The sequence below is a fragment of the Camellia sinensis genome, chromosome 2 (assembly GCF_055761805.1).
Source record: "Camellia sinensis isolate YWXY chromosome 2, ASM5576180v1, whole genome shotgun sequence".
NCBI classification, from domain to species: domain Eukaryota; kingdom Viridiplantae; phylum Streptophyta; class Magnoliopsida; order Ericales; family Theaceae; genus Camellia; species Camellia sinensis.
This window is the reverse complement of record NC_138962.1, coordinates 21,910,461-21,928,076: the sequence shown is the minus strand read 5'-3', so window position 1 is coordinate 21,928,076 and position 17,616 is coordinate 21,910,461. Positions and strand designations below refer to the sequence as shown.

Below are 17,616 nucleotides of genomic sequence, written 5' to 3'. Positions count from 1 at the left end.
TACCATCCCCGCCGGGGGTACTTTCTGGAAATAACCGCTCAATCCGAAGTCGGGGGGTCGGGTCCCTGTCGGATCAAGTTTCGATTGCCATCTCTAAGCTCTGGTAGGGTCATGTGAACCACTATTGCCTTTTTTGTTTGTATTGGCTTTTTGACTGTTGGTTAAATTATAATTACATATTGTCTTCAGTGATTTGAAAAATTATAAATATTTTTTATTAAAATTTTTTATTTCATAAAATTAATTACAAAAATAAAATTTATAATTACTCTTCTATATAATAATAAAATTATTTAAATTATTAATTGACTTAATAATTTATTAATAAAATAAATGATTTATTATGAAATTTAAAGTCTCAAAGGTGAAATAAAATTTTAAAATCATAAAAAATAATTTATATTTTAACCAAAATTCAAAAAATATATTTATAATTTACTCTGGACTATTTGTACTCCCAAACCAACATACCGCCATAGTCTAATTTCAACCTTGTGACTGGCAACATGTTTGAGAAAGTGTTTGAGACTCGTCTCTCTTTATCACTTCCACACTTGACAAGACCAGACCTCATATGCGAGAAGAAAACACAAAGAGAGTGGTTATAGAAAGAATGAGAAAGGGTAAATAAGAAAAGGCCAGCCTTTTATTTGACAAATTAAATATTGTAAAAATTTGGAAAAACAAATCAAACTAGTTAATTATCAATTCTTGCCACAATAGCGCTATATATGGACATGCTAGTTCCCACATTAGAGGACCAACATTGTCAAAACAACACAACCAAAGTTCTCAAAACTTTCGAGTTCTCAAAACTTTTGAGTGCTCAAAAATGGCTGCCACACTCAAAAATGGCTACAAGATGCTGATTATCGGACTCGGCATCTGGCGTATGGATAGCAAAGACATAAAAATTGTCCTCATCCATGCTATCAAGCTCGGTTACCGCCATTTCAACTGTGCTGGCACTCTCACTCCATCATATGTATGAAATTATTTGAAAAGTTGTCAAAAAATAAAGTATATAGACTAAATTTATTCTCAATGTAGAAGAAATTGTATTGCATTTTATGCTTTCATATGTTTTGTGAAGTGTGTTTTCATGATGTACATGATGTTGGTTTAATATTAATATTATTTAACCCATTTTCTAATAGCTTAGGGTTTGAAAATAATTAGTGATTTAACTTGGAATCACACTCTTTCAAGAAACCGTGAATTCAAAACTTGTTGCCCACCACCGGGGGTGGTGACCTAGCGGAGAAGGTATCACACTCTTTCAAGAAAACGTGAATTCAAAGAGTTTTTGTTTTGATACAAAGGGACAAAGGTGGGAACTGTTCAAATTACTCGAGATACGAGGGCGGCGTGACAACTGTCTTTAGCCAATCAGAGCGTGCCACGTGTCATTGAAATGAGAATCAATTTAGTTGCTGTGATTGAAGGGACGTTTTGACTAGACAAGCTGAGCCCGGTATGAAATTTAGTTCGGCTGGAGAGCTTAAGAGTTTTAGCTCGGCTGAAAAGACTAAAGGGGTTTAGTTCGGCTGAAAAGGCTGAAACTTTTTTAGCTCGGCTGGGGACAGGTAATCCCTTTCATGCTGCGCAGATGGAATTAAGGGGCAATTGAGAGGGTAATTTATACAAAAATTGGGCCGAGCTGGCTAATGGGCCGTTATGGGCCACAGTGCGAAGGGCTGAGTAAAAAGGCTATGAAGTTACTCCGGCCCAAGAGAGGTGTAAAGTTACTCCGGCCCAAGAGAGGTGTAAAGTTACTCCGGTCCCGAGGAGGTTAGCTCGGTCACCATACTAAAACTTATACCGGTTATGGCGCAGTACGGTTAGTTCGGTCTAAACCTTGCTAAAAATTAGCTCGGTTTAGACCTACCACGGTTTGTACAGGAGGAACTGAGGTAAGGGCAGTAAAAGGACGAACCGAACTAAATATAGTTCGGTCTGTTCTACGGCTAAGCGGAGCCATGCGTACCTCGGCCACATTGGAATCCGACCATGGTAAAACCATCTCACTTGGTTTAAACAGTGAGGGAGTGTTGAAGGATAGGCATTATCTTTCAGGAGTATGAATCCTAGGAAGACTCTACATGGAGGAGCAAGAGTCCTACTTGGATTGTGCCACACAGAACCTATAAAAGCTCACAAACATCACCTATGGAGAGGTAACACACAACTTTGATTCCTGAATACACAAAACTTTTGTCTATTCGTCTATTTTGCTGACTTAGGCATCGGAGGGGTTTCCGGCACACACCCGCCGGTTAGCTCACATTTGTGTTTTCAGGGAGTAAAACGACAACGTTTGGAGGAACGCGGACTTGATCAACAGGATTATACGAGAAGGTTTATTTCTTTCCCGTACAAATATTAATATTATTTAACCCATTTTCTAATAGCTTAGGGTTTGAAAATAATTAGTGATTTAACTTGGTATCACACTCTTTCAAGAAAACGTGAATTCAAAACTTGTTGCCCACCACCGGGGGTGGTGACCTAGCGGAGAAGGTATCCTTCTCTACAGGCGTGACCCAAGTTCGACTCCTAGGGGGAGCGAAAAGCTGGGTTCTCCAGTGGTTCACTTCGGAGACCTCGCTCTGTATTTCGATCAACTCCTGGGCTCGTCTATGGTGTCTGGTTGAACTCCGTTGGTGCCTCAGTGGTGAATCTCTTCCTATAAATTGGGTTAAATCAGGCTATTGGTACACCAAACCTGGGCCTTGGATGCCGTGATGACATCTCAGAGCATTCTTTCTTGTGGTTCAAAAAAAAAAAAATCTTGTTGCCCAAAACCTTGACTAATGTTGAATGTGTTGCAATTTTTACAAAAATAAAGTTTTCTTATAGTATCAAACTGATTTTAATTATAAATTATAAAATTAGAAGTGTATCGGTTTTAAAAGAGTCCTACTTACGTAACATTCTTGTGTCTAAATCAGTTGTTATTTTGCTTTTATTTTCTTTCTCTTCATCACAGTGGTCTCTTGCATGTAATATTAGTAATTTTGTCTCCTACCATCCCGTGCAAATGTAACGTTACCAATAACAAAAACGGTACACTGACAAGTCGATGATTAACAACTTTGCTCTTTTGCATTACAATAATCTCAAATTTTTTGTTGTTGCATCTCATTACAAGGGTCATTCAAGACAAGTCAACATTACATAGAATAGAACAAGAAGTCTTCATTTTATAATTAGTCAAGGACCAAATAAAATAAAGGCTATAACGTGAGGGTCAAATAGCAATATCATGTTCAGTATATTTTAGTCACCCTTGTAAAATGACTAACGAAAAGGGGACACATTGTTTTTGACCTATTTTAAATTGAATTTCTCTGATTATAAAAGTATTCATCTATATATATGTATGAGATAATAATTTTTGGGATGTTGCAGCAACTGTGGGATTTTGCTGACTAGAGATTGCTTGGCATATGCAAAAGTGAAGCCAGCAATGAACCAGATAGAGTTACACCCATACTTGCAGTGTGAATCTCTTGTTAACTTCTGTCAAAAACATGGCATCTGCGTCACTGCCCACACTCACCTCGGCGGTGCTTTGGCTAACTCTCTCTCTGTGTCCGATATTTTGTAATTGAATGATAAAGTAACATGTTAATGATGATGTAGCATGAATAATTTTTTTCTCGCTTATGTGGTGTCAGGGTTTGGCTGAGAAATATAAAAAGACGGTGGCACAGATAATTCTCTGATGGGGTATACAAAGGAACACAGCAGTTATCCCAATGACATCAAGAATTGAGAGGTTAGAGGAGAATATGCAGATATTCGACTTTGAGTTAGCCAAAGAGGACATGGATCTGATTAAGAGCATCGACAGGAAGCACCGGGCCAATCGACCTGCCAAAACCTGGGGCATAGACATATATGAATGAGAAAGTATGCAGAACGGGACACCAACAAAATTGCAGAATAGATACAAGGGTCGGTGTGTGTAGACACCCCATTTTTGACCGACCTTGAGACTCAGACGTCACCAGTTGAGCACTTGGTGATATTGCATAACGTGCTCGTTCAGAAGTTTCAGAGTCTTGGCTGCGAGCCCCGCCTCCGGATTTCCGAACCCTCTTCTGTGCCTTGTCTCGGTTTGCAAACCAGACTCGGTTTTCTCTGTTTCTTTTCCTGAGGGAAGGGAGAGGTCCCGTAGACTATCTCTCAGTGCCCGTGGGCTACATTTGGTGGCCGTAGGCCATTTTTCCCATTTCGGAGCCCGGTTTCCGGTTTTCGGAGCCGTCAGGCCGTGTGCCTCGGTTTGGGACCGCCTAACCACCTCCGTTTGCTCTAATTTTCGGCATACATCTTATTTTCTCCCTTTTGAGGGACACTGGGGTCTGAGAAACCCACTTCGTGGCCGAACGCCACTTTCGGTGTTTAACGGGCAGTTTCCGGGGCCCCGAACTGCGTGTTTTGGCCCCCGAACATTCGTTTTGCATCGATTTTCGTTCATTTTTGGCAGGTACCTCTGTTTTATCACCAGGAAGGTCACTGAAGGGTGGGAGGCTAGTAATTGTTGCAGCAACCAGTTATCTCTCCTCCGGAGCCTCCCGGCGCCCGTTTTTCGCACTTCCGGGCTAATGTTGAACACCCTAGGGTTAGTGTTGCCAACTTTCAACCACATATTTGTGATGTACACACATGGGAGGCCACTAAAAAGTGGTGGCCGGCCATTAATTCCTTTTGACCCTTTTGAACCCCTCCTTCCGGGCTAATGTTGAACACCTTGGAGCCATTTTCTTCAAACCCCAACCACATATTTGTGATGTACACACATGGGAGGCCACTAAAAAGTGGTGGCCGGCCATTAATTCAACTTGACCCTTTTGACCCCTAGCTGGCCGGCTAGGGGGGGTGGCTGGCCGGCTAGGGGGTGTGGCTGGCCGGCCACCTGCAGAAAAAGTGATAGGCCGGCCGTGTTCCTTGCACTGTGCACTTTACAGCTGTGGGGCAATATCCCCCAGATATTTTCTGTGTCCGGGGGATATTTTGTGGGGGAGTTTTACCCTCCTTTTTGCCCCACCTTTACACCCTCTTTTTGTCCATATAACCAGCTGGTGGCCTCACTTCTAAGGGTTAGAAAATTTACTCTTCAAGCTTCCATAGCCAACTCCATCTTCTTCCTTCTCAATTCTTCAAAAAACCCTAAGTCACTAACCATCATTCCTTCTACACCACCAAGCTCTACCACCATCATCTCATTTCCAGCAACAAGGAAGCATTCTTGAAGGCTAAAGAAGCTGCAAATCCATCCAAGAAGCAACAAAAGTTCGAATCTTCAAGGGTTAGTTACACTTTTACCCTTTTGAACCTTTTTCTTGATATATTTCTAAGCCCCACTTCCTTTTTGATTCAAGCTCCGGCCCTAACTGAAAAGGGCCATCTTTTGAGCTCATCTTCACTTCTCATTAAGGGCTCAACCCTGTTTGAGCCCTCCATGACACACTTGCTTCATTGACCTTCTTGTATGTCATGATTTTGCATGCTATTTTTGGCCCATGAGCAATTTATTTTCGAGCATGTTGTAAACTGATACAAGGCTTATTTTGAGCCCCTCTTCAACATTGGAGAAGGGCTCAACATTTTTTGGTGTCTCCATGTGTCACTTGTAGTTATATCCCTTTTTGGCCCCGTTTTTGCATAAATTGGTAGCCCTCTTTGATTCTGTTTTTGGACCTTGGTCCGAACTGAAAGTGGTCTTATTTTGGCTTATACTTCATGTTTCATTCACACTTTTTTTCTGTTTGGTGATTATTTGGTACACTTCATGTTTTAGCACCTTTTGAGCCTTATTTTGCATCACATTTTTAGCATATTTGTATACTGATTTGAGGTCTTCCATATACTGTAAATATTCATATTTTTGGTCTCTCTTCAATGTTGTAGAAGGAAATGTTTCAGTTTGAGTTTTTCTTATACCACTTGCTTCATTACCCCTCTTTTGGCCCCTATTCTTGCATGCTATTTTTCCCCTACCTATACTTGCTGTTTGGCCATGTTTATAACTGTGAAAGTGCATCTTTTGGGACTGTCTAGCTTCTGTCTTTGCATTGCATGTCCATATTGTGCATATTTAGCATAGCTATAGGCCATTTCGGGTGCCTAATGTCGCATTTCGGGACATTTCCTTGCATTTCATGTCATTTCGCTTCATTTCGGGACTGTTTTCCCCCATATTTTGTTGCTGAAATTCCATTAGCATGCTTGCATATCATTTTTGCCATATTTCATTGTGTTTTATCATTGCCTCGGTTTGCGTGCCCGTGTGCACGCATTTCGAGGCACTTCATTTTTATCCGCCGGCATCCTATGTGAGTGTGGCTGAGGCTCACTCATGTTGGTATAAGCCCACTTGTCATTTCCATGTCATTTCATATCATTTTATCATTGCCTCGGTTTGCGTGCCCGTGTGCACGCATTTTGAGGCACCTCATTTTTTATCCGCCGGCATCCTATGTGAGTGTGGCTGAGGCTCACTCATGTTGGTATAAGCCCACTTGTCATTTCCATGTCATTTCATATCATTTTATCATTGCCTCGGTTTGCGTGCCCGTGTGCACGCATTTTGAGGCACCTCATTTTTTATCCGCCGGCATCCTATGTGAGTGTGGCTGAGGCTCACTCATGTTGGTATAAGCCCACTTGTCATTTCCATGTCATTTCATATCATTTTATCATTGCCTCGGTTTGCGTGCCCGTGTGCACGCATTTCGAGGCACCTCTTTTTTTATCCGCCGGCATCCTATGTGAGTGTGGCTGAGGCTCATTCATGTTGGTATAAGTCCATTTGTCATTTCCATATCATTTCATAGCATTCTATCATCGCCTCGGTTTGCGTGCCCGTGTGCACGCACTTCGAGGCGTCTCATTTTCATTGCATATCATTGCCTCGTGCCCGTGTGCACGCATTTTGAGGTGTCTCATTTTCATTGCATATCATTGCCTCGGTTTGCGTGCCCGTGTGCACGCACTTCGAGGCGTCTCATTTTCATTTCATATCATTGCCTCGGTTTGCGTGCCCGTGTGCACGCACTTCGAGGCGTCTCATTTTCATTGCATATCATCGCCTCGGTTTGTGTGCCCGCGTGCACGTATTTCGAGACACATATCACCGCCTCGGTTTGCTTGCCCGCGTGCACGTATTTCGAGACACATATCACCGCCTCGGTTTGCGTGCCCGCGTGCACGTATTTCGAGACACTAATAATTTCCTCGGTTTGCGTGTCCGCGTGCATGCATTTCGAGGCATCTCGTTTCATAGCATTCTGTATGTTAGGATTATATTTTAGTTGCATTTCGTGCATATCATGCATATTGCATCATGTCCGGAATAGGAGTTAGCCCGGGCACGGGAAACGAGGTACATTTCGTACTCCGAGTGACGGAATGTGTCTCAATTCCCCAGTCACCGACACTCCGGATTACCCATGATGGAGTTAGGTTTTAGCTGTAGTTTCATGTGCATTCATCCTATATTGAGTTGTGCATTTCGACTCATCGGCCATCGTGCCTCGGTATGCGTGATTGGTGGCACGAGGATCGAGACATGCATATATTTGTGCAAATACATTGCTATGCCCCTTTCCTGCTCTCTGTTGCAGCAAAACGAAGGATCAGCAACTTTTGGGACTTGGCACGCATTTCAAGAACAAGTGTAAACAGAGGCTAATTGGGGCATTCCGGTGGATTTCCGCGCAAGACAACCCGGACATGCATCATCCATCAGGAGCAAGGCGGTCCCTGGCTTGCACGCCAGTTTTATTTGCTTTCATAGTTAATTTATTAATTAGAATTTTGTAATATTTCGGACTGTAATATTCTTTTATTTGGAACTGTAATATTTGGACTGTACATTTATTCGGACCCTCCGAGTGAGGGCACAACTGTAATAAGTGTGCGTGAGTGTGATGTATGTCTTCCAACCCCACGTCTTTCTCCCTTTTATTTATCCGCTTATAATGGTTAGATTAGGGCATATTTCAATTAGCATACAGTATGACAGCATGTTTGCATTCATTCATCTGTATTGCATGCACCGGGCTCGGCGCAACATACTAACTGCATTGCACTTTCAATTTCAAAGTTGAATACATGATAGTTGTAACATTTCATATGCCATCTTAGAATAGCCGAGTCTGTTATAATTACATTTTGCATGTGTTGCATTAGGCATTTTTATATACTTAGGATCATGCATGATTTCTAATGTAGTTTCTATTTTGGCTTGGAGTACTCGGTAAGTTTTATGCTTTAGCATCCTTGCATGCGTGTGAGTGACTGCCATGAATAGCATGCTTACCATGAGGCTATATGCTTATATGTTATAACTGCCTGAATGCCTGTGGGTGAAGGTTGGGTTATCTGAATTGGAATAAACCATCAAATGTTTCAAGCCTACCTGCGGGTAGCAAACCATTTTCAAAAACAAACATGAAATGTTTCGTTCCAATTCAGGCGACTCGGTCTATATTTGTATGCTGTGCACATCACATAGTAACCTAGGCTAATAAACCGGAATAAGGACGCACAAAGTTTTCAAAAATTGATATCATGGTTAGTAGAGGCCGATCTTTGATCGGGCGAGCGGGGGTGCTCACGAAGTGACCTTCCCCAATCGTACCCAAGTTCCCGAGCCGAGGCAACTTTGGTGATGACGGACACGTGGCCTTTTGGCACCGAGTCAGGGTTTCCTAAATTTCCCAAAATAAAATATTTAGGTGGCGACTCTGTATCTGGCAAAGCAGTCCATGTTTGGCACTTCTTTCAAAAATCTGTTTTCTCAAAACGATTTGCCGGATTTGGACTCTTTGGTTCAGACTTAGAACTGTGACTACAAAAAGCCGAGTCCGAGCTGTAGCGAGGTCCCCCGCGGGCTTGTTACAGTGTGGCCTCTACACCTTTCTGTTCTGTGAATTTTTACTGTATCCATAGCAAAAATTATTGAGAGATTATCCTTAATTATGTTGAGAATAAGAGTGTAATCCAGAAGATCATTACATTTTTTAGAAATCTATTATCAATTTCAATAATTCTGTATCATGGAATGCACCTACTAAACTCCAACACTAGCATGTGTTGAATTATGTAATGTCAGAGCATTTATTCTATGTTGGTCTGGCATTGCTTGAAAAATGTTGCTCTTCAATTTTTTTTTTTTTTAATTAAAAAAATTCAGATATTTGTAACCCAAAGCTGTAGAAGATACAAAAACAGAGTAAAGAGTCATAAAAGACCAAAATGCAAGTGTGAATCATCTGAACAATAATCTTGAAGAAAGACATTGAGATTGTGTCAGTTGAAAATACTAAACTAAAAGATCTATTGGAACTGTAGCTGTAACTACATTTGTGTACAAACATCTCAAGTTTTCTATCGTTAACATTACAAGAAATTGGAATCATTTGATTTCCATTAACCAGAGGTATTTTCCAGTCTCTGTACTTAAATCACTAAAAAACAAAAGGGATGATCGCGAATCGGCTTCTAGGGTAATTATCAAATTTATGGAGATACCATTTGTGTGTTTCGGCAGCTGCAAGCACAAGATTTGCCACCTGCCAAATGTAGAAGGAGCATTAGTCGCCACATTTTCCCTACTCCCCCGATGTAACCATAAAAACAGATGGCTGCAATGGACCATAATAATGGACTCATCCATTTGACATTGGAAATGAATTCTATCATACATTTCAGGTGTGATTGACATTATGGCACATGATGTATCAATTTTAGACTTCCATCAAATATAATTCATGCATGCTGAGACCTTCAACATTTCAAATCAAGCAATATATATGACGAGAGACAGATGAAAATTGTAGTGTAATAAGACACAAGAAGATTTATTGTGTGTGCAGCACATATGAAGAAGCTGAGTTCTGACTACAAACTCCTTAGGTAAAATACAACTCCTTATGGGTGAGATAAATTCATGAGAAAACCGTTTCATCCCTTAAAAATTAAACTGAAATTATTTCCAGCATTTTTCTTTAATGCAACAAAGAAGCACGTGAAGCACTGTAGTGGTCTCCATTTACAAGCAACTTTCTTGACAGTAGGCACCAACTTCTTGCGATGGTAACATATTTATGTAATATTAAGTATTAACTAACAAGCAAATAAAGACTTAGTGAATTAGAAGTTATTGAGCAATAGGGTTGTTCAAAAATCCGTTCAAACCGGTAATCCAGACCGAACTAGAATGACTCTTGCGGTTTGGTTCGGTTCTATTAAGAATTGGTTCGATTTTGGATTAAGAAATATGAGAACCGTAAAAACGGTTTGGTTAATGGATTTTATGAAAAAACCGCGGTTCGAACCGAACCGAACCGAACCGAACCGAATTTTAAAAGAGATATATATATATATAATATCAAGTTTTATTTTTATTAATTGGTTTCTTATAATTTTAATGATATTAGGATGGTATAGATATTCAATGTTGAGTAATGCCTTAATATTATTAGTTTTTATCATGAGTTAAATGTAATTAGTTTGAGTAATTATTTGGCTAATATTAACAATTTATTCTTGTAAATAGAAATTTTTGGAACCGTGAACCAAACCGAAACCGAACCATTTTTTTGGTTTGGTTCTGGTCCGGTTTTACAAGTGTAATGGTCTGATCTGGTTCTCAAAATCACAGAACCGTTAGGATCGGTCCGATTCTTGGATTTTCTCATAACCGAACCAATCCGGACCGTGTACACCCCTATTGAGCAACAGTAATTTTGTAATTTATTGACCAAAGACAGTATTCCAAACCTAAGAGATTTAAATCTCAATCAAACAAAAGAATATGACAGATGTGAAGCTTACAAGAATTGCATGACAACGGCACTGATGTATCCAACCCCATAAAAATATAGCCATTCCAATCTACGAGTACCATCTAAGGATCATAAGAGGACTGGCAAATCCCCGCCAATCAAATTCTTTGGCTGGGATCTGATTCTTTCCTTCAACAATGAACTCAACCACCCGGTTCGAAGCAAAAACAAAGGTCTCCAGTGCAAATGTACAGCAAAGTGACAACAGTGCTGCTGTATAGAAACTAAGCTCAGAAAGATGCCAAATATCAGTAAAATATCTTCCTACACATCAACGGTATCATTTGCTATCACGAAAATAGCATTCTCTTCATTCTATAAAATCTAAATGTCAGAAACAAGCTTATTATGGTGTTGTTCTTTGATCCATGAACCTTCACGTGTCTGCAAGAAGGTGCATAGTAGAATTGCAGATCAAATCTAGACTGTGAGTCAAATGGTAAAAACAGTGACATCCCCTAGTAAAAGGCTAGGTCAGAAGTTTTGTTTCCATTTGCAATTGTACTGGTTCTCCATATAAGTCACTGCTGGAAAAAAGGCTTTTAGCGGCGTTTTAAAAACGCCGCTATATGTCTGAAAAACGCCGCTAATTCCTTTAGTGACGCTTATCACCAAACGCCGAAGACGCGGCCGTCGCTGTAAGTTTATGACGCTTTAAAAACATCGTTAAATTAGTATAGGCGGCGTTTAAAAAAACGCCGCTAAATGTGATAATCAACGGTAACATGACGTCACACAGGCCTTCAGCGACGCTTCAAAAACGTTGTAATAGCTTTTTAGCTATTTTAAATATATAACTACAGTGGCGTTTTGAAAAACGCCGCAATAGATTTTTTTTTTTTTTTTAACTACTAATTTTGTAAGATTTACCTGTAAAAATAGCAATAATGAATAAAACTTTGTATAGACATATATTTCTGTGAGATTACTATTCCCTCACATCTATAATAGTACCCAATACATCCTTCAAGAAAAAAATCCAATAATTTCAATCCCAACATCATTCTACCTGTGTATGTTTTATCTTGACCAAATGCATTTAAATTGTTTATTGATAGAACATTTCTAGAACACATCAGAGGATTTACAAAGAACCCACAAATCCCTGTTGTATTTTATACAAGTGCATGAATCAATCACAAAAAGAAAAATAAAATAAAATCTGTGATTTCTCAAATCAATGTCTTCAATTTGGAATGTTCACCATCTCAGCTTGGCTGGGAAATACTGCAAAAAAGTTCACTAATAAGAATGCAAAAAATCAAGATAAAAAAAGAAAAAAATAACACAAAAAGTTCGCTCAGGAAGAAATTCGAGTACCTTTTTTTGAATAACACAAAAACTGAATTTAATAGCATCTAACCCATTACCTGAATTGACTGCAGAATGAACATCTAAACACTTAGAATTAATCAAATACCATACCTTCAGTATAGGCATGTTGTCCTTTTCAATTGATGGAAGTGCCTGTAAAGTCAACATAAGCTACAAAATCACAGATTAAACTGTTTTTCAGTAACTAAACAGACAGAATCACATATTTGAAGCTCAAATAACAAACAATCAACAATCAAATTAAACTTCATAAACACAATCATGTACATACACACACACACACACACACACATATATATATATATGCAATTTGTATAGATCAAAAAGAAAGTAGAGAAACGAAACATACCTTGAAGATCGGCGATCTCGCAGTGACAGTGAGGAACAGAACAGAGCTCAAGAGGAGAATCAAACAACAGAACAGCAATTTCTGAAGGCACATGCACAAATACCCAATAAATATCTTATATTTGATTCAAAACTGTGGGCCTTTCATTTGGGATTCAAATTCCCAATAAATAACCCACATACTCTGCATTCTTTCCCATAACAGAATCAACTATAAAGTAGGTAAGATTCAAATTTTGTTTACTCAGATTCAGAATATGGTATCCACAAACCTAATATATGTATGTAAAGACAAACAGAAACAAATATATGTCAACATTTATATATATTATAGATGCAACACAGATAAACTACAAAAGGGAAAATCAGATAAACTACAAATTTGTCTATCACTACAACTAGATTTTCATTAAAAAGAAGAAATATAGGAGAGAGTGAAAAACATTCCAAAGCACTTACAGCAAATCTCAGAAGAAGACATGATTTTCCAACTCCAGAATCTCCAATCAGCAAAAGCTTGAACAAGTAGTCATTGCAAATGACAAAAGGAATAATAACCTTTTCATTTTAAACTCAGCTGAAAAATTACAAAATACTTAACGAGGAAATACACCTTCAACATTTAATTGAATAATATAGGCCTATGGTAAATATAAAAAAAAAGAGTAATCATTTTCCACAAAACAGATATTTCCTGTAGCGAAGGCTTTCAATCACAGCATCAGCCAAATCTGAAATGAAAGTGGCACATCAGCCAAAATGAGAAAGATATAATACATATAAAAAGAGTCCTTGCAATACCTGCAGCCATGTTAGGCTAACCTGCACCGCAAGACTGGAGGTGGACAGTACTTTCCACAATGCCATTGTACCAAGTCACAGCTACACTCTAATTAAGAACCAAGAAACAATGAGAATGGAGAAAGAGGTAATTTGCACTGTAGTATTTGAATGAGGCAAGAATTTAATCCAATAAGAGAGATCAATTCTTGTTGCATTCTGTTTCAAACATGAATTGCTCTAAGGAAGTTTCTAATTGTTTAATAGTTGACAAGAAACCAATTTCTTTTGAAGCTTTGTCTTTTGGGAAGTACCAATTTCTTGAAGAACTGAAAACATATATGAACCTATTCATCAGATCAAAATACCTCATTCGCAAAAATCTGACATGACATCATGGAAGAAAACCACTGTAAATATATGTAATAGTAAAATTACTCCAAACAGAACATCATCTTTGCCCGATTCTCATTGAAGCTCAATATTGAAGCTACATTACCACAGCGATAACAATAATTTGGAGCAGACCATACCTGATAAGCCAAGAAGCACACAGTAAAATTAATTAAAATATCACCAAATCTGAAGTGATGTTATATACACTAGTCATGTTACATAGACTCAAGTCCCCCTATCAAGTGTGGATATTATACATCTAAACTCCCAAATTTCTTGGCATGTTTCTCTTATTTCTCAAGGCAGAATACTGACTTTATGTAAGACAGTGTAAAAGCAACAGAAAATGAAAAAATAAAAGACAATTTCTTAGTATTCGTGTTTTATTTCCTAAGGTGGAATGGTGACTTTTCTTCAAGATGGCACTTCACTTGCTCTAAAGCAATCATGTCACAAAGAAACATAATAAGGGAGGTCTATCAATTAATTACACAGTAAATTTGCATAACTAAACATGCTTGTTGGGCCCAGTTTTGACTGGACATGTCGGACACACAGCCCATATCCTTACTTTGAAACTAAACCAGTAAACAGTCCATTTGTCAATGGTATAGAAGGAACAAAAATATATCATCTTAAAAGCTTATGACTTTTAAGTGACGTCAATACCATTTGATGACATCCTTAAAGAAACAATTAATGAGAAGTTAAGTTGAGAGGGGTCCAATGTCATTATATCATGCTGTAACACCATATACGAATATCTTACCAAGTTATTAGCTGAGAAAGTTAAGAAAGTATTTCCCAAGGTTACTGATGAGACTCAGTCAGCTTTTGTGTAGGGTAGGAGGATAAGTGGCAGTGTATTTTTGGCTCAGAAATTAATGAGAAATTATCATCGGGTTGGCAAGGTCCCAAAAAATGTGCTGTTAAAGTTGACTTGATGATGGCTTATGACAATAAAATGGGATTTCTAATAGGACACGAGTTGATAAGGTTCCCCTTAAAACTTATTATTGACTGGATCAAAATGTGTGTTGATTCCCTATATTCTCAGTTAATATTAACGGGGAGCTATATCAAATGCACTGTTCTTGGAAACTAGAAAACGTAAAGGCATGAGTGGTGAAAACAAAAACAAAAAAGCAAAAACAAGGTTGTTGCATGGTGTTCGATAACTACATACTATATGCTCCGTGATTTTCTATAGTCACATAAAAATCAAACATAGAAGAACATATAAATACCAATAGAACATTGGCATTTGAAAGAGGAAGAAAAAAGTTACCTGGATGCTTTCATGAACATCAGTCACTATGGGAATATCATATGCAACCTTTACCTTCTCAAGGATCTAAAACCAGAAAGGATTAATGTGTATGAGTAAAGCATTAAGGGAATTCTGTTGGCTTAGATAAGCATGAAATTCCAAATTGAAGGCTTGTTTAACCATTGTACCCTTGAACTTGACCTGCCCCATTGCATTTTCTATGGCATTGAAGTAAATATCAGTCCATTGCCTAAAGTGGGAGAATTGTGAATAAACGAAGAAAAAATTGTATATCCAAACGAAGAAAAATACTTACTGAAGGTTCACAAAAATATCATCTTCAATTGGATCTCCAACACCATGGTCAAATGAAGGAGCGTAAACTGATCCCTGAAAGAGAAATAACCATCAGAACTCAATATGAGGAAAGAAAGCATACATGCTATTCTTGCCTATAAGCAATAAATTCCAAAGTACTATAGAAGAGAGCCGTAAAAGAATTTCCATAAGTCTATGAACTAAATCTACAATTTCAACATAAATAGCTACTCACCTGATTCTTCAAAGTCTTGAGACATATCATAGTGGCAGAGTTCTTTACATTGCAAAAGAAGCATTGTACAATTCTTACCGTCTTTGTCTACATCACAAGCATTAACTAAGTAATAGAGTAAACAAATCAATGAACCAGAGTAGAGTATCATTCTGAAATGGTATAGTTTTTCCTATCATAGTGATATTAACCAAAATATAATGCTTGCTCAAGCTGATACTTGCTTTTGATGTTCTAAAGGAATTTGAACATCGGAATTCCTATGGCATTCAATATATATATATATATAAGATGTTATTAAAAAAACTAGATACATTTTACGAAAATCAAAGTTTTGAGCTCCACTGAATCAGAATCTATTTTACAATGGAGTCATCTGGAAACCAACCATGAACAACAAAAAGTTATGATTTTAATATAGTCATATAAAATTTTATATATATAAAAAAAAAGGATAACTAGTTTTGTTCGAACATGTATCTCTAAATCATTTATGAAAAACAATGCATGTTCCAACTTCTATTGGTAATATAAAATAGTAAAAAATTAAATCCCATGATCAACAGACATTCTAGTTCATTTAGCTTCCTTGATAGTAAAAGAAACACAAACTGAGAGTGCAGGGCATAAAGTATAAACTAAAAATTCAGAGCTAAATCTGCAGACAAAGGCTTGTATATTTGACAAATTTAATGCTGCTAAATCTGCATAAGATCCATAGTTTCTAAGTAAATATTTTCATACAACTCTAAGTAAATATCTGCATAAGATCCATAGTTTCTAAGTAACAGAGCAGCACACAGAAACAGAGGCATAAAATATAACTCTAAATTTTCCATCATGTTTATATTAGCTTCATGTAGATGATTTCTATGAAATCTTGAAAATGAAACTTTCTATTTATGTAGCTTCATGTAGAGAGCGAGAGAGCGAGAGAGAGAGAGAGTACCGATTTAAGCTTGAAATGCGAGTAATCGAGGGGTCAGATGTCAGATCTGGAGCTTTGATGGAGCTTCGAAATCAGTTCGATCTGGAGCTTCGAATATCTGAATCTTCGATGGAAATCACCGAATCTCTGAATCTTCGACGGAGCTTCGAAATCGGTTCGATTTGGAGCTTCGATGGAGCTTCAAAATTGCTTCGATGGAGCTTCGAATATTTGAATCTTCGATGGAGCTTAGAGAGGGTTGAGAGAGAGAGAGAGGGGGCTCAGATTCTCAGATTCCAAATGATGCATGCGTATGGGTTGAGAGAGGGGCCCCAGATACAAAATATGGATTGAAAAGGCGCGTGCGGTATACCGCATTCGGAGGCGTTTTTCAACGCCTCCTATTATAAAACGGTGTCGTTTTTGGTTAAAAGAATATGCGGCGTTTTTTAAACGCCGTTAAATGTTAATAACAGTGACGTTTAAAAAACGTCGTTAAAAAAACGTCACCATAACCCTTTTTTCCTGTAGTGAGTTATCATTGTTAATTAATTTTGATTTATACTTCCTCTATGACAAAAACAACTGTATTGATGGATAACAAACAAAGAGCATCGAAATAAAGAATCTAGTAAGGAACCTACTGATCCCACAGAATGATGAGGGATCAGTGTAATACCACCCACCCAAGAACCCACAGAATTCAACCTTGAAAAGCAGCATAAGCATGACCTTGACAAAATAGTTTGTGACATGAAGTAACACACTATGCTGTCAAGCATAAACTCAATTAGAACAAGGAGAAAACATTGTATCAATCAAATTAAAGATTAAAATTATAGATCATAAATTGTACGGGGAGCAAATATTCATCGCTGTCCGTACTCCTTTCGTCCAAGCTCTGTGTCTAACCGATCAACCTGAAAGCATAATGGCGGTAAGCTACCCGGCGGTGTGTTGCCGGAAACCCCTCCGACGGTCAAGTTAGCACACACTCAGAGAGAGAGAGAGAGAGAGAGAGAGAGAGAGAGAGAGAAACTCAATGAATGTAAGTCTATCTCACCAAATGATGTTCTATGTCCGGCATGGGGGCCCAGTCACGCTTATATACTTTCTGCGCTCAACTCTACACCCATTGCTCTCTTGA

General features: G+C 38.3%; 1 long non-coding RNA gene and 1 pseudogene across 1 annotated transcript; one reads left to right on the top strand and one right to left on the bottom strand.

Annotated features, from left to right (window-relative positions):
* Positions 1-3,911, top strand: part of LOC114286876 (NADP-dependent D-sorbitol-6-phosphate dehydrogenase-like) — an 80,119-nt pseudogene extending 76,208 nt beyond the window's left edge.
* Positions 3,912-11,876: 7,965 nt separating this feature from the next.
* Positions 11,877-13,210, bottom strand: LOC145819909 (uncharacterized). The gene is made up of 4 exons (XR_014360679.1): positions 13,002-13,210; positions 12,544-12,624; positions 12,285-12,344; positions 11,877-12,086 (listed from the first exon to the last, which is right to left on the bottom strand). It is a non-coding gene; the product is annotated as an uncharacterized LOC145819909 (long non-coding RNA).
* Positions 13,211-17,616: the final 4,406 nt, after the last annotated feature.